Source organism: Pan paniscus, chromosome 8 (genome assembly GCF_029289425.2).
Source record: "Pan paniscus chromosome 8, NHGRI_mPanPan1-v2.0_pri, whole genome shotgun sequence".
Lineage (NCBI taxonomy): Eukaryota > Metazoa > Chordata > Mammalia > Primates > Hominidae > Pan > Pan paniscus.
In genome coordinates this window covers 139,869,269-139,894,918 of record NC_073257.2, presented here as the reverse complement: position 1 = coordinate 139,894,918, position 25,650 = coordinate 139,869,269, and the positions used below count along the sequence as shown (strand labels likewise).

General features: G+C 47.4%; 1 protein-coding gene across 6 annotated transcripts in view; it reads right to left on the bottom strand.

Annotated features, from left to right (window-relative positions):
* PTPRE (protein tyrosine phosphatase receptor type E) overlaps positions 1-25,650 on the bottom strand; it is a 179,385-nt gene that overhangs the window by 69,157 nt on the left and 84,578 nt on the right. Inside the window, exon 1 of one of the 6 annotated variants that reach the window (XM_055093479.2) lies at positions 16,888-17,430. The exons of the other annotated variants lie outside the window; for them this stretch is intronic. The gene's annotated coding sequence lies outside the window, so the exon portion shown is untranslated. Of the gene's footprint in view, positions 1-16,887; positions 17,431-25,650 lie in introns of those variants that run through there. 6 annotated transcript variants of the gene reach the window in all.

The following is a 25,650-nucleotide window of genomic DNA, read 5'->3' as shown; positions in this document are numbered from 1 at the left end:
CACGCTGTTCCCTGGACCCTGAGCTGTCTCCTCACCAGCCTGGGCAACATAGCAAGACTCCATCTCTAAAAAAGTAAAAAAAAAAAAAAAATTGGCCAGGCATAGTGGCACTGGTCTAAAAAAACAGACATGCTTTTAGAGTAGTTTTAGGTTCTCACCACATGGATGGCTGGCGGTGAAGGATGTTTCTCCACCTGGGGGCTGGGGGTCCCTAGTTAACATAAGGGTAAAAATTTACTGTAACAGAAGCTGCAAATTGGGTCCCACTGACTAAATGTGACCTGTATTACTGGGTTTGACCTGTTCTGTGTTTTGAAAGTTTTACATTTTTTGAAAAGCTGTAATTACATAGAGTTAAGTGCATGGGCCTTAAGCCTACGGTGTGATGAGTTTGGGCAAATGTCTGCTGCAGACCCCCATATGGTCCATGCCCTAGTCCCCTGGAGGAACATCTGTCACTATCCTAGACACCTCCTTCTTGTCCCTTTTCAGTCTACCAAAAAGTCCCCTCCTGCAACCCCAGGAAGCCCACACCATTCTGATCTCCACCTCCAGAGAAGATGCCCTTGCCTGCCCTTGAACTTCCTCTAAGTGGAACCAGGCAGCTCATGTCCTAAAGCTTCTCTAGTGCCACAGGCTTCAAGGCCCATCCGCTTTCTCATGGGCACCGCAGCCCATTCCTTTGGACTGCAGAACAGCATACAGTCATGTGATTGTGCTGCCATCTGCTCTCCAGCTCTCCCCTTTTATTTATTAGGTTTAGAGACAGGGTCTTGCTCTGTCCCCCAGGTTGCAGTGCAGTTGCAAGATCATAGCTCACTGTAACCTCGAATTCCAGGGCCCAAGTGAGTAGCTGGGACTACAGGCATGTGGCACCATACCTGGCCAATTTTTAATTATAAGATGAGCTCAGCTGGATGTGGTAGCTCACGTAATCCCAGCACTTTGGGAGGCTGAGGTGGGTGGATCACGAGGTCAGGAGATCAAGACCATCCTGGCTAACACGGCGAAACCCTATCTCTACTAAAAATACAAAAAATTAGCTAGGCGTGGTGGTGGGTGCCTGTAGTCCCAGCTACTCAGGAGGCTGAGGCAGGAGAATGGTGTGAACCCAGGAGGCGGAGCTTGCAGTGAGCCGAGATCGCGCCACTGCACTTCAGCCTGGGCGACAGAGCGAGACTCCATCTCAAAAAAAAAAAAAAAGTCTTCCTATGTTGTCCAGGCTGGTCTTCAACTCCTGAGCTTAAGCGATTCTTCTGCCTTGGCCTCCCAAAGTGCTGGGATTATAGGCGTGAGCCACGAGGCCCGGCCGCATTCTCCTCTTGATACACATTTGAGTTGTTTCCGTTAGTTTGCTCTTATAAACAAAGCTGCTATGAATGCTTGGGTACAGGTCTTTTTGTGGACACATTTCTTCATGTATTTGGGGTCAACAACCATAAGTGGAATTTCTGGGTTGGAAGAGGAAGTATATATGTTTACAAAGGTTTTAAATTAGTTTGAAATATTTAGAATCAGGGGAGTCCACATGAAAGTCTGGAGATCTGTCTTCTCTCGGGAAGACCGGGTGTGTCATGCACTCTTGTGTGACCCTCTGGGCTGGTCCCTGAGCTTGCAGAGTGTCAGCATGGCCCCCATCCCATCCCATTCCCAGCCATGTCATCTCCACTGTCTCCTTCCTCCAAGCCTGGGGCTGCAGTTCCATAAATGGACGCCCAGCCACAGGGTTTGGGTTTACAGTGGCTCGTCAAATGCAGAGGGCTCCGCTGACCACCCCCAGTGCCCTCACTGGGAGCGCCAACAAGCCAAGGTGAAGCTGGGGTTGAGACGGGGGATGAGGGATTGCTGATTTTTTTTCTTCCTGACTCAAAGCAACAAGTTTTAGTAAATTCCAAGTGAAATGCTTCCTTTTCCAGGCCCCCACTATTCAAAGTTGTGGGAGGATTTTTAATTTGGTTCAGTCTTCCTTAATATGCTGCAGATACACAGATTTTAATCTTCTTTTATTAAAAATAAATCCACCCTCCTCGCATGGGTCTCTTGTGTAAATATCTAATTAGGGCAAAAGCTTGGCCCAGCCCAACAGGGGTGTGTCAATGTCCCCCTCGATACACGCCGTTTGAAGGAAGAGACTTCAAAGAATTGCCCCCATCTTCTGAAGAATGTTATTTGGGCCAAACAATGTGCATGCATTATTTATAACTGCTCCTCTGGTTGTTTGGGAGAACATTTGACCCCAAATTGCAACTAAGGAGAGAACGCTCCATATTTTATAACTCAGAGAAGCTGCTTCACAACCCCCCTGGACACCCCAGCTGTGAGGGGACGTACCCTCTGCCAGTGCCTGGAGGGGACCTGTGGAGCTGGGGTCCCTGCCAAAGCCCTGGTCCTCATCAGACTTGTTAGGGTGGTGCATCTCCTGCTTTGCCAGCCAGTCTGGGATGGAGGATCAGAATCCTCATCTAGAGCAGAGATGACCACGACCCAGAGAGGACAGGCAATTTGGCCTGAGGCACACATCAAGAGAATGGCAGAGGTAGGGGCACATCGGGTCTTGTCTAAGTCCGTGGTAGCTTCCTGCACGCACACATGCATGCCTTCCACTACTTACTGGCACCTACTTGCATTCAAAGGTGAACACAACAAACACAGCCCTGCCTTCGGGAAACTCCCTCTACACACTGTCTTAGTCAGCCCAGCTGCCATAACAAAATATCTTAGACTGGGTAAACAACAGAAGCTCCTCACAGTTCTGAAAGCTGAGAAGTCCAGGATGAAGGTGCCAGCGGATGTGGTGTCTGGGGAGGGCCCTCTGCCTGTTCAGAGACCTTTTTGCTGTGTCCTCAACAAATAGGTCCCCTGGAGCCTATTTTGTAAGGGCACTAATCCCATTCAAGAGGGCTCCACCTTCATGACCTAATCACCTCCCAAGGCCCCGCCTCCTCAACCCAGCACATTGGTGATCAGATTTCGGCATATAAATCTGGGGGGAACACAGACATTCAGATCACAGCACATCCCTCCTCTGTCTACCATGCGACCGTTTAAAGGATTGCTTTTCTCAGCAGGTGCTGCCCCTTAAAGCTGCTGTCCATCAAACTCCTTCTACTAGCAGCCCCCAGTCGCGCTCCAAGATAGGATTCTCCCTCCATTTCTAGATTATCCCAACAGGTTTCCTAACAGATCCCCCCAGCTATTTGTTTTGACCGCACACATTGAGAGCTGCAGGGCAACTTTATGTTTCCTCTACTCACGACTTCGGAGAACACTCTCTTTGCCATCCTCGACCCAGCTAACCGATGAGTTTCCATTTGGTAAGGCTACACACTTGAAGTAATACAGTTCCAGGGTTACGTTTTTCTTTACTGACACTCTGTTGGTAAACTACAATCAACAGCATGTAATTATAGAAAATTATAATGCAGCACAGCAGTAACCCAAAAAGCTACCCTTTGGGAGTATTTTATTAAATAGACTCTTCTCTTTAATAGAAAATTCATGCCAATTTCATAACGTGGCTTGCTCTCACAGTGGGAAGCACTACGGCGCTCATGAATTTTTAAAGAAATGCTGATTTTAGTGACCAAGAGCCAGTAATAGAAATGTGTTTATTTGTTTAACAAATATTTACTGACTGTCTTCTGGACACAGAGCAGGGAAGGAGGCCTTGTTTAATTAACAAGATTCGACAACCTTGCTGCCTTCAAGGGATTTCTAGTCTAACTGGGAGACCACACTCCCCTGAAAAAGACTTCAGTGGGTTCAAGGTAGGGTTGTGGGGAGTGGCTGGTGCCAACCTTTTGAAAATTTTCTGGAATCCTTGTATTTGATATAGGTGTCCTAGATGCTGAATATGCCACCAGAGCTAGCCCCCACCTCTGCTCTTGTGAAGCTCCCAAGGACAGGAAATGATGCCTCGTCCATGCCTAGCAAGTAGCAGGTGCACCTTAATGACTCCTGAGCTGAGCAGAAACCCAGGCGTTCAACAGCACAGCTGTTAGGACAAAGCTGATGGCATGAGCCTCTCTCCCAAGGCTGGGTGGGTGCCTCGCTGCCATGGTGAGGAGCTTCATCTGGGGCTTCTCAGCAAAGCAAGGGTAGCAGGTGACACTGGATATTTACTAGCTCAGGCTCATGGGGAGGATGGGCCAGACCTCACAGGCGCAGGGCAAGGAGAAGTTTGGTTTATTGGCCAGGAAGTTGCTGGACTGTTGAGTGACCACAAGGTCAGATCTATCCTGGAGCATTTTATTGCCCTAAAATCACCCTTGAGTTGCAAAGGTGAGTTGCATTGGGAGGCTCCAGGAGGCGGCCAGCACTCTGAAAAGAGCCCCAACACAGGAGACAGGTGGACCTGGATTCACACCCGGGCTCACAATCTTGTCACTCTGAGCCAGGAGACAGGTGGACCTGGGTTCACACCCGGGCTCACAATCTTGTCACTCTGAGCCAGAAGACAGGTGGACCTGGATTCACACCCAGGCTCACAATCTTGTCACTCTGAGCCAGGAGACAGGTGGACCTGGGTTCACACCCGGGCTCTCTATCTTGTCACCCTGGGCATGTCACTTGTCTCTTAGAGGTTTTTCCCTTCTCTGATCTTGGGACAGTTTCCGCCCTTAGGATGGGTGAGGACACAGGTGGACTCTCTGGCCCAGGTTCTGCTCTGAGCTGGTGGGAGGGGGACAGTGACTGCCACATTCCAGGTGTTTAGGCCACCGCCTGTGAACTGGCACGTGTGAGGCACCCACAGTTGCTGAGCTTGGCTGGGCACCAGCCATGGCACCCTCTTGGGGTGGAGGGGGGAGACCCTAGGATGCTCACAGCCCAACAGGACAGATAGAGGAAACATAGAGTGACAGGAGTGTCCTAAAAGGAATTTCTAGTGAAATGGTGTTATAACTTTGCATTTTATGGGCTCAACTTAGCACCTGAATTTGAAAGCATTAGGGATGGGGTCGGGCTACGGGGGGCGCTTCCGCGCATGCGCCAAGCTTGAAGCCCGGGTGCTATGCCAGAGGTGACCAGAAGGTGGCACCGTCGGGTAAGCCACAGGAACGTCTACCGCGCACCCGCCTGGTGCGCCCAGGCCACGCTCAGAACCTTCCTAACCCGCGCCTCCTCCGGGGTCCCCCAGTCACCTCAACCAGTATCCTTGCAGGATCACTCTAGAAACGTGGTTTCTGGTACCTGCACTCCCTTAAATAACCACTTCACCAATGCCCAAACATTTGTGCTTAAATAGCTTTTCCTCTCCATTCACTCGCCGTGTTACAGTGATTAATTAGGAACTAGCATTCTAAGATTCATCTGAATTCCCAAAAGTCATCCTCACACCCATGTCCCAGCCTGGAATTTTACAATCTGTGGGTCTGTTATCTCTACCCCAGCCAAGAAATTTAACACCCAAATGGACTTTCCTTGCCTAGAATGACAGAGAGAATTACCCATTAAACCGCATGCCGTGTTCAGGAAATTGGCTTTCTTCCCACGGAATCGATTCTTCCATACATATTAAAATTAATTATTCTGGAGACTATAACTCAAAGTATGTACAAATGAAGTGTCATGCTTAGGACAGGGGTGGCAATTCAGGAAGACGGGTGGCTCCTGGGACACGAACCTTCTGCCTGCCTTCCGCTTAATGGATGGGTTACCAGCTGTTTAAGGAACCAGGGTTTAAGGCCGGGCGCGGTGGCTCACGCCTGTAATCCCAGCACTTTGGGAGGCCGAGGCAGGCGGATCACGAAGTCAGGAGATCAAGACCATCCTGGCTAACACGGTGAAACCCCGTCTCTACTAAAAATACAAAAAATTAGCCGGGCGTGTCCGCGGGCACCTGTAGTCCCAGCTACTCAGGAGGCTGAGGCAGGAGAATGGCGTGAACCCGGGAGGCGGAGCTTGTAGTGAGCCAAGATCGCGCCACTGCACTCCAGCCTGGGTGACAGAGCGAGACTCCATCTCAAAAGAAAAGAAAAGGAACAGGGTTTGACGTTTGTGGCTGGGGATCTAAAGTTGAGAGGAGAAGGAAGTAGGAGAGAGAAAAAGGCAGAGAGCACTGGGCTGGGAACCGCATGGTCTCTTCCCTGACCTGGTGGTGATGGGATCTGTGCTCCGGCAAAGGGAGGAGATCTCGTATTTCTCAGGCAAGAAAAAATTTCAATTCCCCAAGCCAAGCTATTCTCTGCTGTCTTCAGCAAATGCTGGGCATACCTCAACCACCAGGCTTCAGAGTCCCTGGGCTCTGCCATTTTCTGTGTGTGGGCGCTCATGTACATTTGGCAACCTATAAAATGGGAAGTAATCTCTGGTGTGAGAACAGAGGGGCTACAAACCACCCCCGCCCAGGTATCCAGGCTGGAAGGGCTGGGGACAAGTCGGCCTGGTTTACGGCCAGCAAAGGGCCTGGCACCCAGGGGCTGCCCAGAAGGACTTGAGGGATGAATAAGTGAGGGAGTGAATGAATGAATGGCCCTCATCACTGTAAGATGTTCTATAAATAGGGTGACCACGTGCCCCTGTGAGTTCCAGACCATCTCAGCTCATGGTCATTGCTCAGTGCAATTATCAGTCTTGCCTGCTTTCTCTCAAAAGGGTCAGGGCTTGGACGGTGACTCATATGTCCCCCTGACTCCTGGCCATGGAGGGGAGTGAGGCCACCACTCAGAAACAAGAGAGAAATTTTGTTGTCTTCATATGAAATGAGACTACAATTATGTGCTACATAAATTTCCTCCATTTCATTGGTGATATTTAAACAATGAAGGAGTTGGGAAAGCCCAAGTTTTAAAACCTAAATGACTGAATTCTTTTCAGCATCTTTCAGGGCTGTCCTTTGCAGCACACGTGCTGCAAAGAGCCTGGGCCACAAGTTCAGGACGACCCGAGCTCCAGTCCACCAGCCGTGTAGCTCTGGGCCAGCTCTTTCCGGCTCAGAGTAAAACAGGCACAACAGTGACCTCGCTGCACCTCAGGGGAAGCTCCATAGGGAAGAAGCATGCCCTTGGCACTGGCTGGCACACAGGGGGCCTTTGCAAATGTCAGCTCCGTGCCCTGAAGCAGAGACCAAGTCTCACAGAAGCTGCCGCACCCTTCAGCTCTCCCCGAGTTGTTCACGAACACAAGAAAACATCCCTGATCTCTCAGGAATTAACAGAACATCAAGCTCACCTGCCGTTGATGTTGTACCCTTTTCTGGAATGTAAACAAACACTTTAAAATATGTTGACTCAAAGGCAACCAAACGAGAAGGCAACAAAATCCATTTTATTTCTCTTATTATACACTGACGTTCCCGAGCAGGAGACGGAAATTTAAAGGAGACCCCAATTTTCAGTCCCAAAGATATGAACCTCCAGAATGTGCAGGCTGATGGACAGTGAGACCCCTCCTGGATGCTGCAGCTCCCAGCTGCCAGGAGAAAAGGTGCTTCTGTGGCTTGCGGTGACAGCCAGCACCATGTTGGAGGTGACACTGTAGCCGGCCGGGCCTCCAGGACTGAGTTTCCAAGCAACCCCTGACTGACAAGGTGCACTCCTGGTAAGATCTGCAGGAAACAAAGTAACCCAGCCCCAGCCAGACCAGAGACTCCTCTCTCTGTCTCTCTGTCACTTCTGGGACTTAGCACTGGGCACTGAATTCATGCAGGTTTGTTGATTGACTGACTGGCTGCATTCATCAGTGACAGGAGGAGCAGGGGCCCTGGCAGGATGAGGACACAGGCTGGATGCCTGGAGGCTTTGGTGCATTTATTCAGCTGATGTGCTTCTGAGAAAGGGCTGGCAGCTCTGTGCCCCTGCTCCTGCGTCTCCTACTTCTTACATCCTTGAGTCCTGGCCGGAATTAGCACGGTCGATTCTGGGAAGACGTGACTTGCAGGAGTTGAGAAAGACCAGGTGTGTCGGGCTCCTTCCCATACCAAAAGCAAAGGTGGGATGCTCCACTAGCCCAGGCTGGCTGTCTCCCAGGAAATACCACCCCCAACTCCAGAGTCCCCTGACCTACTAGAATAAAGGGGATATTGATCAACTGGGTTTAGAAACCCGGGACTGGCTGTTTGACATTATCCCTGGCTACTAAAACTTTTGCTAAGAATCTCTAGGATTTTTCTCCTTGATGGGAGGCTTTTTCAGGTCCAGAGAGAGCTCGGCATCCCAGGGACTTTATCTCACCTTCCAGAAGCTCCAGGAGGAGGCCAGAGGTGCAGCGTGAATGCCCTGAGGCTGCAAAGGCACCTGGAGGGAGGGAATGAGGGAGAGAGGGAGGGAGGGTGAAAGGGAGGGAGGGAGGTGAGGGTGGACGAGCCAGCAGGGCTGCAGAGAGAGATGGTGGATGCACTGTTTCCCTTGAGCAGTTTTCCCAGGGGCATGCACCCTGGGCAGGGGACTCTGCAGACAGGCACACGTGGCGTGGAGCCTCCTGTGCCTCCCCAGTGGTGAGAGATGCCTTCTTCCTGGAGGAAGCTGACTACCAGCCCCAGTGCAACCCCTGTAAGCAGCAGGGGTGAGAAGAAGCTCGGGGTTCCATCCCTAAGTCAATATTGGGATGTAGGAGGGTTTATCAATGTAGGAACAAGGTGTGTGAGGCAGAAGGTGCCCTCTTATTTCAGAGAAAATCATGTACAGAAGCCGAGCAAGTTGCACAGATGAGCAAAAGTCAAGATGCGGATGCTGATCAGGGCATGATGTCTTCATGGCGCTTTCTCTGCAGAACACATCTGATCCCACAGCAGCTCTCTGAGACAGTACAAGACTCTCATGGTGCCTGCCTTCCAGCTGTGCACACTGAGGATCAGAGAGGTTAAGTAATCTGCCTAAGGCTGCTCAGCTAGTAAAACGGCAGAGCCTGAATTCAAATCCCAGCAGTGTGAAAGCAACCAGACTTCAGAAACCCACATCTCCAGGGTCATAGCTCACAGGACGTGGGAATTATTCTGAAACATTGTAAGATTTTATCGGGACAAGTATGGGAAGCTCTATTGAAACAGACAAACATCCCCTTTCAGGATAAATGGACACACATTTTGTAAATTCCAGAAATCCATTGGAATTATTTACTTTAACTCCTCCCCCTACCCAAATAATATCCATGGATTATTTTGGCACTAACAGAGGTTAATACTGTGTGGTTTGTGGATTCCAAACATCTCCACTCAGAACTTAATTTTAATTCTGGCCTACCTGGAAAAACCCTTGCGTCATTAAAATAGGTGCTTCATAAATATTTGTTCAAGGAGTGAATGAACTAGCCAAAAGGTTTATGAAAAAAGGTTGGAGTTGAGCAGTATTTTTCCCCCACCCGGGTCTCTATAAACACTCAGCCACATCCCCTCAAATATTTACCAATGTAGAGTCACAGAATTGTATGTCTTTTGAGAGAGAACCCCTTGCTTGGTTACTTAAAAAAAAAGAGAGAGAGAAACCTCAAAATAAATAAATGTCACAATCTTCTAGAAAATCAGGTAATAGGAAAATAGGAAATAGGCAGTGAGAGTTTGAGTTTATTCAATTGTGCTTAGCAATGTTCAGGTCAAATAAGAGTTGACCTGACTAGGAGCCGTGGAGTTGTACTTGAGCTGTATCAAACTCTGGTGTCGCTTTTGAGCAAAGAGTATCATTTTATTTGAAATTCAATGACAATGGGGAGGTTGGAAGGAGGAGAGAGAATACTTTATGGCAGAGCCATGACAGAAATACTTTTCTTCTGGTAAAAAAGAGTCTTTCGTGGGACTTGACACCATCTCTGGGGTGCAGGAAAGGCCCCTTCATTCACCTGGACTATGTTTTCTCTATTCTTTTATCCCCCCAAATGTTTATGGGTCTCCTTGCTGCTGTACCCCAGGTCTGGCAGAGTCAGGCAGACAAAGACAAAAACATGATCCCTGAACTCAGACGTCGTCCAGCTCCACGTGGTGAAGTTTGCAATAAAGACAGAACTCTGTATCAACATAGCGTAAGTATAGTTTGATCTCTCATTTTTAGTTGGAAGCCAAGTAAAACACAATTTAGCAAGCATGAAAGACTATAAACCTCCTGGACTCTATTTAGTTCAGACGGGAAACAGACCTAAATTAAGCAATGATTTTCAAGTCAACGTTAAGTACCTGAGAGGCACCTACAAGTTGATTAGGTGATTAGGTGTACAATTCCTGTGCTCAGGTTGAACCTTGTCTGTGAAAATCTGCTTCCCCGCTCTTCTGTGAAATATCCAGGGACCCTGATGGTGCCAACGCCAATTTAGGTCAGAACTTCAGTGTGAAAGTGGATGCACCAGGTTGGTTTTGGGAAACTCAGTGGTGTCAGTCATGCCTCAAGACCTTCAGTGGGAATGGGTCATCAGCCAGCTGCAAACAATGCAGTACTGGGGGTTGACGGTGTCCCCCAAATTCATGACCATCTGGAACCTCAGAATGTGACCTTATTTAGAAATAGGGTCATTGCAGATGTAGTTAGTTAAGATGACGTCACCATGGATTAGGGTGGACCCTAATCCAATGACTGGTGTCTTTATAAGAAGAGGAGGTGGCACACACATGTATACTGAGAGGAAGGCCACATGAAGATGCAGGTGGAAGCTGGAGGGAGGCAACCACAAGCCGGGGAATGCCAGGGACTGCGGGACCCAATGGACTCTGGAGGAGGGAAGGAAGAATCTCTCCCAGAGCCTTGAAAGGGAGCACAGCCCTGCTGACGCCTTGGCTTCAGACTTGCAGCCTCCGGAACTGTGGGACCACACACCTCTATTGTTTTAGCCATTAAATTTCCAGTAATTTTCTACAGCAGCTGCAGGAAACTCAAACAGGCCGAGCTATGAAAAATGTGAAGAAGCTTCTCAAGTGCTGCTTCTAGTTCTGTGTCTGTCCATCTTCCCCTTCACTAGCCATGGATCCTTCCAGATCCTTCTAGACCCTGCTTCCCCCTCATCTCTCACATCCATTCCTCACCAAGTCCTGCCACAGTCCTCTCTCAGCCAACCTTCACACCTTTCGCTTCCTTCTCTTCAGCCCTGAAGCTCAAGGCCTTCCTCACCTCGCTGGGCAGCTTAGAGGATTACGGGAGAAAAAAAGAGGAATGGTGCCTAGGATGACTCCTGGAGCACACTGAGGAGTCAGTAATGGCCGCCCAGCTGCTGGCTTATGGCCGGCCTGCCCAGCGTCCTCCCTCTGCCCCACATCCCATCACCAGACTGAGGGTCCTTGGGCACCCCCCATCTGTCACCTGCTCAGGGACGCCCAGAGGTGTCCAGCAGCAGTTCTCACACTCTGCTATTCTCTTAGCACCTTCACAAGCCTTATCATATCACTCACCCGTTTTTTCAGACATCAAATACATTATGTTAAAACTCTTTGTCATTAGTATAAATAGGAGGCCGAGTATCACCAGTGAAGATGGGGAAGACAGACTATGAATTTCCTGGCTGGCCCTGTGTAAGGCTCTTGGGTTAGAGCCTGTTCTCTCTTTGTGAAAAAGGTAGATGAGCAAGGATTGAATGGGTGTTAAGGCCACACCAGCACCAAGCTGAGCCTTTCTCTCTGGGTATACGGAAGGGTGGAAGAGAACGAAGAGAGGAAGGAGTCTCTCCCTTTATGATGCAATGTTTTTCATCACTATGCTCAGTCTCTGTCTAGAATCATCTCAGGACTTTTGTGCATCAGAAGACAGCGTCAGCAAAGTGAAAAGATGACCTACAGAATGTGAAAACATATTTTCAAATGATTTATCTCGTAAGGACGTAGTAGCCAGAATGCATAAAGTACTCTTACAACTCAACAACAAAAAGACAAATAACCCAAAAAAACAGGCCAAGGACTTGAATAGACGCTTCTCCAAAGAAGTCATTCAAACAGCCAGAAAGTGCATGAAAAGATGCCCACCATCACTATTCATTAAAGAAATGCAAACCCAAACCATAATCACACTCCACTTCACACCTCTTAGGATGGCTGTAATTTTAGAAAAAAATGAAAGGAAGCCCAGTGTTGGCACGGATGTAGAAGAATTAGAACCCCCAGACATTGCTGGTAAGAATTCAAATGGTGCAGCCACCACGGAAAGATTTAATGGTTCCTCAAAATTTAACCATAGAATGATGTTTAAATTCCACTCCTAGGTATATATCCAAAAGAACTGAAAATGTGTTCAAAGAAAAACTCATCCATGACTATCGTAATAGCACATAATTCATCATAGCCAAAAGGCAGAAACTAACCTAAGTTCATCCACTGATGAATGAGTAAACAAAACATAGTAACTGAATGAGATATGATTCAGCCTAAAAAGGAATGAAATATTGATACATGCTACCGAACAGATGAACCTCAAAACAAATGCTACATGAAAGAAACCAGACACAAAAGGTCCCATACTGGATGGTTATGGAAAATATCCAGAATATGTAAATCAATACAGATGGACAGCTGATTGGCGGTTGCCAGCATGGGAGAAGGGGGAAATGGAGATTGATTGCTTAGTGGGTTCAGGTTTCATTTTGGTTGATGAAAATATGTTGTGTCTAAGTAGAGGTGATGGCTGCCCAATACTGTGAATGTACAAAATGGTGAATTTTATGTTATGTGAATTTTACCTCAATAAAGATAAATCACCCCAGGACCAACATGTACTGCGCTTTGGGATGAAGGGCACCCTCCTCAGCCTGGCATCCAAGCTCCCCATGGAGAATGACTCTTGACAGATGATCATAAAGGTAGTATCATCGTTATTAACACATAACATTTGTTGCATGCAGCACATTTTGCCCTTTCTAAGTGCTTCACATCATTGACCCATTTAATCCCCCCAACAATAAGATGTTAGGACCATTATCACCTTCATTTTACAGAGAAGGAAACTGAGGCACCCACTCATGTGTAAATTGTCCTACAGCTAAGTAGATGACATGGCTTCCTCTCTGGTCCTGGCAGACACTCTGGGGTGGGAATGGGTGGGGTGTTGCCAGTGGGGTGATATAAATGGGAGCATCCGAATGGGCATCCATGAGGCCCCTGCAAAGGCTTCCAATTGCTAAACTTTGTTCCTTTCTGTATTAATCATTTCTCTTGATTAAACACTAGTCCTACAGTCTGCAGGCCCCATTGTGCTAAATTACATGGTGAGCATGTATTGCAAATTACACTCATTATTAGAAGTTGCACGGCAACATTTATACTAATTAAGTTGGGGCGCATTTCTTTAGTTCTAATTTTAAAACACTGGCAGAACTCCAGAGCCTGATGTCCGCGCGTGAACTGCCACAAACGCATGGCGCAAAATGTCCTCTGAATTTTCTAGCTATTCAGGATTATTTCACACTTAAAAACCGCTCACGGATATTATTATGCTACTTTCTTTTTTTTCTTTTTCCTTTTTGTTAAACAGTATCACCAGGATGAATGTAACAGAGTATAGTTTCAAAGTAAGAATTATACAGCATGATTCTAAAAGAATCAACAGTGCTAATATTTTTAATGTATTGGAAAACATTTTTTAACATCTCTTTTCCCAAAGTACAGCTGACTTAAATTTTTTTTTCCCAGTGAAATAAAAAATGACAACCACCCAGTGTGATTAGGAGAACACAGAGAAGGAAACAGCCGCAACAGCAGCAGCTACACTCTATGGGGCCCACTCACGTGCAGGCGTGTGCTGAGTGGTTTATAAGAATCATCTCAGCTATGTCTCTCATCACCAATGAGGATACTACCTTACAGCAGTCAAGTCACCTCCCAAGGTCAGGAAGGAAGTGACAAGCCAGGATTTGAACCCAGTGTCTGAGCCACAGCCCACTCTGCTCTTCAGGACTGTAAATGGTCTATCTGTGCACGCATATCTGCAGAGGCACAAAACCCAACATCCATAAGACATATGACTCCCAGGCCGGGCACAGTGGCTCATGCCTGTAATCCCAGCATCTTGGGAAGCCAAGGCAGGGGGATCACTTGAGCCAGGAGTTCAAGACTCACCTGGGTGACAAAGTGAGACCCCATCTTTACAAAAAATAAAAATAATTAGTCTGGTATGGTGGTGCACGCCTGTGGTCCCAGCTACGTGAGAGGCTGAGGTGGGAAGATTGCTTAAGCCCAGGAGGTCAAGAGCCGTGATCGCACCACTGCACTCCAGTCTGGGTAACATAGCAAGACCCTGTCTCAAAAAAAAAAAAAAAAAAAAAAAGATATGTGACTCCCAAACACTGCAAAACCAATTGATATTGCATCATTCATCAGATCATTTTCAGCCATTCAGACATGGCTGCCTGAGCCTGCGCCACGTGCCACGCAGGGCTCCAGCAGCCGGGAGCAGGCCCTGGCCCTTCCTGTATCCATCCTTCTGGTATCACTGACTTTTCCTGCCTACCTACGCACTGCTGCATCTTCCTTCCTTGGCACCTGTTCTGATTGGTAGGGCCCCTGGAATTAGATAGAGGGTGCTCCCCACTACTGACTTCCTCCTGAACAGCAGTGTCTTCCCTGCCCCCTCCCTAGGCAGCTCCCCTGCAAATGACCACCTTTATACAAACTCCCTGGAAATAATTTTGTCCTCGCCCACTTCCTCCTGATGGCCTTGTTCCCCCTCGATGCCCTCAGCACCCTGAGGTCACAGCAGAAATAAATAGGCAGGAGCAGTCCAGGGTCAGCTGAATACGCACATACTCATGCTGACAGCTTTGCTCTTCCCTCCACAGACACATAGGCTCTGGCTGTCAGCGGGGGCGATGGCTGAGACCGTGGCTGCCCCGGAGGTCCCCACAACTGGGGCTCACAGTCCTGCCTCGGCACGGCCTGGATCTGTGCTCCCGAGGCAGTGGCTGTGCTCTACCAAGTACGAGCAGAGCCAGCGACAGAACAGCCCTCCAGCCTGCAGAGATCAGGCGAGAGGGAACACTGCCATCTCCCCTGCTGCTGCCAAAGGGTCATGGGGTTTACTGATGAGGGATGGGAGAGAGGAGAAACCAGGTGAGCCCACAGCCTTCTCAACCCATAGGGCCCCGGTGATGTTTCCAGTGCCCCTTACTCCAGATGACAGCGTGCTGTCTTACGTTTGCCCAGCTAACATGTGGCTGGTTTCCACAGCGTCCTGGTTTCCACAGCTCCCAATACTAAGAAACTTCCCATGCGTTATCTCCCAGAACATGTCATCATCCCATGGGAGACCTCTAGGTCAGAAAAGGGAGTGCATAATCCTTAATTTGCCTCTATGAGGAGTTTCCTCCAGGAACAGGGGACCTGAGCACCTGCCAGCCCCTGCCTGTGCACTGTATTGGGGGTCGGCCTGGGGTTTTGAAGTAGGAGGCACTCTTGGGGATGAGGGCAGGCCACTGAACCACACAGCAGCACTGAACAGCCCCGAAGAAGCAATTCCGGGAGTGGAAGGATTTAAATTTCCATTAAAATGGGGGTCTGACAAAATGTCCACAATCCCCCAGTGCGTGACTGGGATAAAATACTATGCAAGGAAAGTTCCGGCACCCTAGCTGTGCCCACACTTTACTTACTATCAGCCTTTCTCCAGCACACTGACACCAAGTGCTCAGTGTGAAAGCAGATCCAAAGCTGAAGACTTCCTGAGAACTTCCCACTTCTATAAATGCATTCCTTCCCTGGTTTCCATGTGATGTCCCACACATAGTACACACACACACATGCACACACACACACTCAGATCTCTCTGCACACAGAGTAACTGGGATGGAACATAAGTTGATTAGAAGGTAATGGAAGCCCTGTCACATTACAGGTAAAACATGATTAGTTGTTTTAGCCTAGCTTCTCTAATATGAAATAGCCAAATATTCTCTCTTAGTGTGAACAAAATACAGAAAATGTTGAGAGTGAACTGTAGCCACTCATGGTGGTACATGCAGAGTTCAGATTTATAAAGACTCTCCTACTATCCATGACTCTGAATCGAGAGAGCACAGCCCTGGAGTGGTAGCTTCCTGTCCATGGGCACGGTCACCTACTGAGACATGAGGTGTCTGAACACTGCTGAGCCCTTCTGGGCAGTTGCTCAAGTGAGTGAGGCTTGGTGGAATTCTTACAGTGCCAGGGACGACTCTTCCTCTGAGTGCAGTGCAAGAGCTTGTAGGGCCTCCTTCACTTTGTAGGAAAGAAACCAAGGTTTGGGGATAAACTGATTTAAATGAAGTACCACATAGAATGAAATGTAATATTTATTCTCAGCAGGAAGTCTGTTCTCATCATAACTATCAAAACCAATTCATAGGTGAGCTATAATATATCTGAGCTTACCCACATGGGAGCATTAGCAATTTAAAAACAATTTGAGCATTTATCAAATATACAGTCTCTGAGAACTTGGGCTATTCATTCACTAGGATATGGTCTTAAACTATAAGCAGTATGTTTCTAAAAAAAGAGAGAGAGAGAAAAGAAACGCAGCTAGAGAAAATCTCCCCTCCAATTTTGTGTTGTGACATTTCAAATCATTGGTTAGTCAGCTTCCATATAAAATATTTCCCAAAATGTCTCTAACATTTTCATGTTAGTTGAAGGGTGCGGGTCCAAAATTCTAAGGGTGTTCTGTTTGCTTAAAGAAAATTTAGCTCTTTTATTTTAGGTGAAAGAGGGATTACTTATACGTTAAGTATCAATTTAATGAAGACATAAAACAGGCAGAAAATCATTTGAACCAAACTGTTACCCCACCAACTAATGGATGTTACATTTTAGAAACCGGGAGAGAGGCTCAAGCAGAGTTGACAAGGAATAGAACTGCTGTGACATTCCTAAATTATCAACCAGTAACAACATTTAATACTAAATTAAAGACTCATGGAAAATGCATTTTTTTTCCTCACAATCTAAACCAGCAACAGAAGGAACATTCTGGGGATCCCTTTCCGCGTCTGCGCTGTGCATCCATGGATACTTACAGAGCACTGCGTTCTCAGTAGCCCCTAGGTGATCAATTCGTTCAGACCCATGTCCACAGCACTGGAGTCTCCTGGGCTGATAATTTGAACATTTCCAAGCAGGCTACTGACGCGAAAGGCAATACATTATTTACTGAGTATTCCCTTTGTAATTTTCCTTCTGAGGCTCGCGGCTGCCGGAACTCACACTATGTCACCAGAAACCAGAGCAAAGATCCAGCAGAGAGAAATTTACAGGAGAGACCGCTCATCTCGAGTTGAAATAAATGCTTAAAAATAAATGTATAATTCACAGCAGCAGAGTGAATTTGTTTTAAGTTCATAATCAGTCAGTAAGAAAGGCGGCATATAACCCAGTGTAGCTGCTGAGAACAGTGCAACCTGCGTGCTCGATGGTGCAGTCAGCAGTCCCAGCTGGGTAAGCAGAATGCTTCTGTGCACTGAGCTCAGAGAGGAACAGAAGGCGAGAGCACCCTGCTCCCAGGACGAGTTGGATTCACAGCCCACAGGGAGGAAGAAAGGACAACGAGCAATGTCGATCATGATTCCCCCCGTGGTTCACATTTAGTTTTAAAATAAAAGTCATTGCTGATGATACACTTTCCGAGGATCCTTGCAAAGCAAAACTAAATTGAACTACAACATGAAGTGAAGAAAACACAAAAGGGCTCTTGAGCACATGTATGGTTAGTGCCTTTCTGCAAACACAGCCTAGGGCTTCTTTTTAATTGTAGTAACAACATTTAACATGAGATTTATCTTTTAACAAAAAAGTGTACAACACAGTCTCGGTGACTTTAGGCATGATGTGGCACAGCAGAGCTCTCGGACTTGTCCATTTCTTGTAACTGAAACTTTAAACCCGTTGAACACCAAATTCCCATTTCCCCCTCTCTCAGCGTAAAGAACAATGCTATTTCAGGCACGATGCTGCTTTGAAGAAATACCTTCTCATATCAAAGATCTCTTTGCCCCCTTCTACAGCACTTCCTAAAACAAAAGGGGAAATGGACCCTTAAGTTCTACTCTGTTCTGTTATCTGAGAAACTGAGGCTCCTGCAGCTGCCCAGCCTCACCAAGTTCTCCTTCTCTGTGACAAAGGGGAATATTTTTTCACATAGCTTCTTTTTTTTCACATTCTATGGGTTGACCAGTCTCCCTGGGAATATGGCGACTTCATAAAGAAGTGCCCTTCCCAGTGGCGCGGTGGTTAGTGCAGGTCTTACAAAGGTGCACCAGTAGCTCCAACACAATTTTGAGTCTTTCAGAAGGAACAGGGACGTAAACGCACCAACGCAGCACGTCATGTCGGGAGGATGGTTTGCTGCCACATCTTTTCCTTTAAAAGACAATTACACTTCCTATGTGCAGCGCCAGGCACTCACTTTCATTCATCCCAAGAATTTGATGCGAAGTACTGTTTACAGAGCACTTTCTATGTGCCAAGGACTGTGCTAGACACTTATATACTCCATTTCATTCAATTCACTATTATTTCTGCCTAAGAAAAAATCCAGACAGAAATGGAAAGCCTTTAAAAGATGGAGGCACAGATCGACAGCATTCCCAGAGATGTGTTCTGCGTGGCAAAGACAGTGACCAGGTTTTCACAGCGACTGGAATAGCAGCCTGGGTGGCATGCCCTTGCTACTTCAGCCTCAGCTTCCCCAGTCGCTGCTTTGCTTTCTTTGGTGACTTCGATGATGACGTTAAGTTGTCTGCAAATCCATTTATTTTCTGAAAACTCCCCTTCTCGTTCATTTTCTGTTGATAAGGAATTGCTGAAACAATCATTGAAAACCATCTCTACTGCAGACAGCCAGCGCTACTGACTGCAACAGGATTTGAGATCTCTTATTCCCAAAGGGGGCCATTATTTCCACTGGTTGTCATGGTGATGGTGCAGTATTGCTGCTGTGTGTTCGACTGCTTCCCATTGCAGTCACACCACACACTTAAATCAAATCCTGTGTTTCACATGGTACTGGCTATATAAAACTTAGTGAATCGAACTCTTAGCTTCATCTCACAGTGATGACGAATGGGGACAGATGGAAGTGTCCGTGTCTGCCGGTGTAAATGTGACGGAAGCAGCGGGACTTCAAAACAGAAAGATCATCTTAAAATACATTAATTTACTCTCCCTCACTAAGCAATTTAAGGACAGAATTCATATTATTATCAATAACTTGAGAAATGGTTTTGAAAAAGCAGAAGTAATATGCCTAGAAATGAGAAACTATATTTTTTTGTTGTTAGTTCACATTCATTTGAACTTTTGCCATATTCATTTTTGAATATGCTTTGCTCTCCTATTTGTATATCTCCTTTCTTGTCTCTTATTTGTAACTAGTACACATAGCCACAAATACATGTGCATGTACTTATATTAATTCCTAAGGTCTCCGATTTGTGAACTCTGGCTTTAAAATATACATGAATGTTAGGATTCTGCTTTTCAGTCTTCAGTGCCCTGGCTTCCTGAAGGATGTACTAGTCAAGTGCTGAACTGAACTTGAACTCCACGACGCTGGTCCTCTGAGGCTGCAGCCCCTGAGTCCAGGTTCGGGGAGGATGTTGATGCCTCACAGCCAGCAGCAGCAGAGGGACTTGGGAGATTACCTTGAACATGGAGTCCCCTTTGGAGCATGTGGACGCCATAACTTTTCCTTGTGGGCAAACTCAGAGTTTACCTGGGTGTTCAGGGCCAGTTAGTGGTCAGCTGTCTTTAGCTTTCATTACAAATGCTCTTAAGAGCTGGGTTTGATTCCCGGGAAGAGCATTGATCAAAAGGGGAGAAATAATCTGGATTGTATTTCAGAGGCTGCTGTTTGAAAAAGACAGGTGATTTATGGGAGCCAAACTTCAAGGAAATGTTAAATCTAAGTTCGGCCCAAATTCATTAAGTTAACCTGATTTTGACTGTTGCACTGTGTTCTTTTTTTTCTATTTGTTTTTTGCTTTGCATGTTTTAATTTCTTCTTTTTCTTTCTTTCTTTGTTTTGCCATGACACTGTAAGATTGGCCTGGTTTGAGGCTGAGAAGGTTTGTTGTTTCTGAATTAAAAAGAAAACTCTTTCCACGTAGGAAAGAATGTTGTGGGGCCTCCAAAACTCAGGCTGCCACAATGAACAGACATGCTTCTTACACACCCACTTCAAAAAGAAATGAGAGTTGCAACATTCACAGGAACTCCCAACAGCCGGGACATGATGGCCCTGCTTCTGTGAACTCGGAGCCCGCGTGTGCCTGGATCCAGCCATTGGTGCACCTCTCAGCCTCCTCCTTCATTGGAAAGAAGAGTTTTCATGAGCTCAGCTGCTGACATGAAACAAGGCTGGAGGCTGAAGCCGAATGCCGGGAGGCATACTAGCTGGATGGGAAGGGGCTGGCATGGGTTCCAGTGAGGTGCCACAGTCATAAAAACTGGGGAAGCTGCAGGGGCATACATTCTGAAGGGGAGTCTCAGGTTGGAGGTTTTATTGTAAGGAATGAGCAATCTGAATCAACTTTAACAGGGCATGTACACAGTATGATTCTGGAAAAATGGCACCACTGCCTTCTTTCCCACCCTGTTTGCTGGTGTGCAACATGCAACCACTCACGTCCCAAACCCTCTCTTAGGTGTTTATTTCTATGGTGGAAAGCGATTTTGACGGGCCAGCTTTCGAGATCTTCCTTGTAATCTACTATTGCCTGAATGGGCATCTTTAGCCCTTTAAACCGCCTTTGGTGAAACATAGGTAAAGTTACGTGTTGCCAAGCAACAGAAGCTTCTGACATTGCAAGTCCTTCTTAGAGAAGCTCTCTCCCTTCCAAATAATTAGACATCAGTCACTACTCCACGTCCACACTGGGAATAACACAGGGGACTCAACATCATCCTGAAATGAAAAGTGAATCACACTGATTCCTGGCAACAAGATGTCCATGACACGAATTTTCCCTTAGAAACCAGGCTCTTTAAGACGAAGGCTGGCATCTAAGACAGAAGCATGTAGGCTAGATGGCTTGCTGAACCCTCAAAGAAAGCCCCCCTCCATTTCACGCTAATGCACACTTTACAAATAGAGGTCAAATCCATTTAGTTCAAGGTGGTCTCCAATACTTTGCGTGTGTGTGTGTGTGTGTGTGTGTGTGTGTGCTCGTGTAGAGTTGGTATAAACATGGACAGAATGCTAAATGAGGCACCTAAGAATGATTAGTTTGTGGCCTGACAATTTTCCTCTGACACTCAGCAAATTCATCATAACTGCAAGCAATGCTTGCTTTAGCCACCTTGATATCTCATCCAGAAGAATTAATCAAATGTTGCAGCATCGTTGGAAAACAGGTTTTCATATCGGTGTTTAAACAACCTATTGCATGATGGTGCTGATGAAATCACAGAAAGCCTTGGATGCTATCCAATTCTAAACCCCACCGTCAGGGTCTGGACAGTCAGCTAAGCCCCAGCTGGGTAATTTTGCGGTGCTATTCTGGATCTGCAGATCCAGATCCCACTCCTCCTCCTAGCTTGCCTTGGCTTCTGGATATGTTTAGTAAGAAGCAAAGCACATAACCATCTCCAGGGACGCGGATGGAAGAAAACCAAGAAGACCGGGTAGCATGGGCCACTTGACACTTGAGCCACCTCCCACTATGAGGAACCAGGTGGGTCGGTTTATCTCACAAGTGGACACGGTGCCTTTCATAATTCCCTCATCCTCAGAACTCACTGGGAGACACACTTTGGGTTCTCCTCTCTGAGAACAAAGATGTGTGGATCTGTGAAGCCTGAGTTTGAATGCCGGGGCCTCCTGGCTCTCAGGAGTGGTGGGGGTTGAGCCTCTCTTGCCAGCTGCTGACCCTCTGCCCTGATGGAATAGGCACCACCATGGGACTGGGCTGAGGTCAGATTTACTTTTTTTGGTGGGCGACACCTACAGGTTTATTGACCCGGAAGCCCTCACCTTAGAACGCATCTCCCAGTGACTGGTTCAAAACAAAATCCCTTTTCAAGACACAGAAGTTCAATGCTAGTAGGTGGCTTGGATTGGTGGGTACATCCCTTAGCTCTTAGGAATCCTAGGGATGGGGGCTGGGGAGAGAACTGCTATCAGAAACCCAAAGTGAACTGAAATGTGCAGTCTTGGCCCAGTTCGGGGCCAGTGCAGACCTGGAATGAGGCTCTTCCTTACGTTCCAGCAGGGAGTCAGGAGGACCAACAGCCCCTGCGACATCGGGCTGCATGGCCACAAAATAAAACAAAACAAATGTGGCCACATCAGTGAAAGAAATCACTGAAGCCAGTCTGGTGTTGGACAGAGAAAAATCACTGAAAATTGACTGAGCCACTTGGAGGTGTTAGTTGACTTCATGTATTTATTTATATCCAGCTTGCTCCTAAAAGGATACAAAGTCACGTAAAGACTATTCATTCATGCACCTAAAATTCACTGGGTGCCTCTCTCATGCCAGCACTTGTGCAAGGGGACAGAGGGATGGGATCCCTATCCTATGGGGCCTGCGTTCTTGCGGGTGAGAGAATGGGTAAATACCACAGTTCCAAATACTGGTAAGTGCTTTAATGACAATATAAAGTAAAACGAGGGTACAGAAAGTAACTTGGGGCTGGAAGTTGGATAGGTAACATCAGATAGAGTGGGCAGGGAAGGCCTTTCCAGAAACTAATGATGGAATCAGAGAATAGAGCTCTGGCTGTGCTCCCCTGGAAAAGAAAGTCCTTCGCCAGTCACCATGGGCAGGACGCTGCAGGGCTCTGACCCTCACTTCTCGTACTCAGGGTGGGCTTCGGGAACGTGAGAGCAGAGCAGTGCTCAGGCCCTCACTCAGAAGAGAGCCCCTCATGCTTGGGGTTTAATGCTCTGTAACTGCTACCTTCATCTGTCATAAGAATTTTATCTCTGAACTTGTGTTTTGTGAGGGAACTCTGGTGGGGCAATGGGACATGTGCCGGGATATGGCCCCTCAACTCACACCTGGCCCACCTTCTGCTCCACCCCGCTGGGTTCTTGACTGTCCACTTCCTGCCCCAACCAGCAACTGAGACTCCCCCAACTCCTCAACAGGGAGGATGGGGGCTGGATGGATGCCCTCCACCTGCCCAGTTGAAGGCAGTGAGAGTATCCTAGTGCCTGGGGGAATGTGACATTAAATAGAAGGTCACACACACACACACACACACACACACACCACTATGAAAGGTCCAGAGAGAGAACACGAAGAAAGGAAAAAGCTTTTTTTCCTGCCTTTTGAACGAGTGACCCCGGGTTTTAAGTAGCCAGCCCTGTTTGTGCTAAGTGCTGCCCCAGGCTCTGTGAAGAATGCAAAGATACAACTGTCTTCTCCCTACTCCCCCTTCTTCCACGCCTGTTCATCCACTCATTCACATATCCATCAGCAACGCAGGTTCCTGAGACCCAATGCATGCTGGGTGAACCCTGGGGATCCCAGGACAATGGGCTCCCTCGCCCCCTCCAGGAGCCGAGACCCTGGTCCCCCACCCCTGTCTGCGACAGTCAGGCATGGCTTCCACATCAACTGTTTTCTGTCCCTCTGCGGTGGCCCCACCACGCATTAGCTTCAAGTTACGTGTCACACATCATATAAATTATGGATAAAGTAGAAAATGGGAGTTAGAGAAAACATGGACTCTCTGATAGCGTGAACTGTCAGGCCATTCTCCGAACTTCACTTTTCATTTCTCAAGATTAGTAGTTCATTTCCTTTTAACCACGTCTTCGAAGAAAACCCTTTCCTGGGGATTTAAGAAACTTAGAAGAGGAGCCCCTGGGTTGCTGTGACACCCCTGATGTAGTTCTCTGTCTTTCATAGACCTGAATACGCAATTTCAGTGAGTCTATTTCCCCAATCCTCTGCTCATTTTCAATCAGGACCCTAGATTCTGTGACCGGGGCAACTTCAAACTTTTTCAGATATCCCAGGCACACTGTGATATACACAGCAGACACATTAAAAAAATGCACTACAGCCTTACTGAAATAAAACAATTCTTATTTATTTTTTAGCTTTATGATGAATTTCAGAAAGGGGCTACATGTTCTTGAGAAAAATGAAGACTCCCACTTACACGGTTATTACAAATGCCTGGGCACGCACTTGGCTTTCTGACCGCATATTTGAGTTTCTGAAGAGGTATTTGGATTTGTTGCATGATACTTAGTTTTCTGAATGGGGACTTGGATTCTAACCAGGTATTTGGGCTCCTGATGCTGTGTTTGGATTTTAGACCTGGTACCTAGGTTTCTAGAGCAGGTGTCTGGCTTTCTGATGCAGGTGCATCAGCAAAAGGAGCGGCTCCAGGCCTGCGGTCTGGCCCTGAGGGTAACTCGGGTGTTTCCTGAGTGCCCCTAGGCCCAGGAGCGTTGGCAAGCAGCTGCCCTGAATGGGGGGCCTCTTCTCCAGGGAAGCTCAGCTTCAGGAAGCCCTGAGCTGAGGCCCAAGATGCTGGGCTAAGAGCAAATCATTCCCAAAGAAATAGACCCCCAGCTGCCACCCCTTGTATTTTCAGTGTGCTATGAATTTCGTGCGAGAACTTTTCAGTTTCTTCTGAGGGCCCAACCTGGATGGCGAGAACCCTAGAGCCTTGCAGAGGTGGCTCTACTGGGCAGCTAGGGAGACGGATGTCCTTAGAAGAGGGGTGACCTGCTGACCCCCACGTGGTTGCTTAGCACAGACATTCGGCACCTGAGCCTCACAGGCCCCACCTCTGCTCCTTTTCTGGTCATGTTGTTTTCCCCATGACTAACTCCAGAGTGCTCCACCTGCCCCTCCAGCCTCCCTTTCTCACCCCTCTGATTTGCACCCCTCCTGCCACCTCCTTGCTAGCTGTGTTTCCCATCCTCTAGGTTCTTGGGTTCTACTGGGTAAAATCTGATCCTGGGGGCCCCGAGGTGCTGGGCACAGGGATGAGCTTCAGCTGCTCACCCGGTGGGCTCACTGGTCAGTGCTCAGGATGGGCAGGAGGGACTCACTGTAAAGATAGGGTGGCCTGTGCTTCAGAGTCATCCTGAAGGAGTGGTGTTGAGGGGCCCAGGAGAGGGAACAGTTTGGTAAGGGGTGGGGCCCAAGACAGGAGCTAAATAGCTCTGGTGGCCACAAGTACCTCCGGTGCTATTCTAATAAAGATTATGGATCAGAAAGGATTGCAAGATCCCTGCTGGACGGACAGAGGCCAGTCGGAGTCATCAGAGTGGACAGGGGTGAGACCCTGCGAACACTGTAGGGAAACACCCGATATTACCAGGCTTCCCATTAGGAAACCTCCCACGCGACTTCCCAAATGGATTGGATTTGTATTACCCTCAGAAAATGTTTCAAAAAATTGCACAACTTTGGAAAATATTTTTATAGAAAGAAATGTTTTTGAAAGCTGAATGAGACAGGCTCCTTTTCTAGAGAGCATTCCATTCATGATGGCGTCATGCTTGCCGTGTCTTAAGAGCCTAGGTCAGGTTAAACGCCCTCTCTTAAGTGATATTAACATGTCTCCTTGTCTCAAACACTGAGAACCACATTACTCAGCTGGTATCAGAAAGAATTTTTTAAAGGAAAATGACTTAATTCTCAGCTCAGCAGGCGGAAAACATACAGCCGTGGGTAGTGAATCACTCATTAAAAATTAAGTCAGTCCGCCCACAACAGGAAACAGCATAACAGAATGTCGGTGTTGGCTTCAGATTGGAAGGAAGCCAAAAACAGGTTTTGAAAATAGTGATGCCTTTGAATTCGATCTTGCTC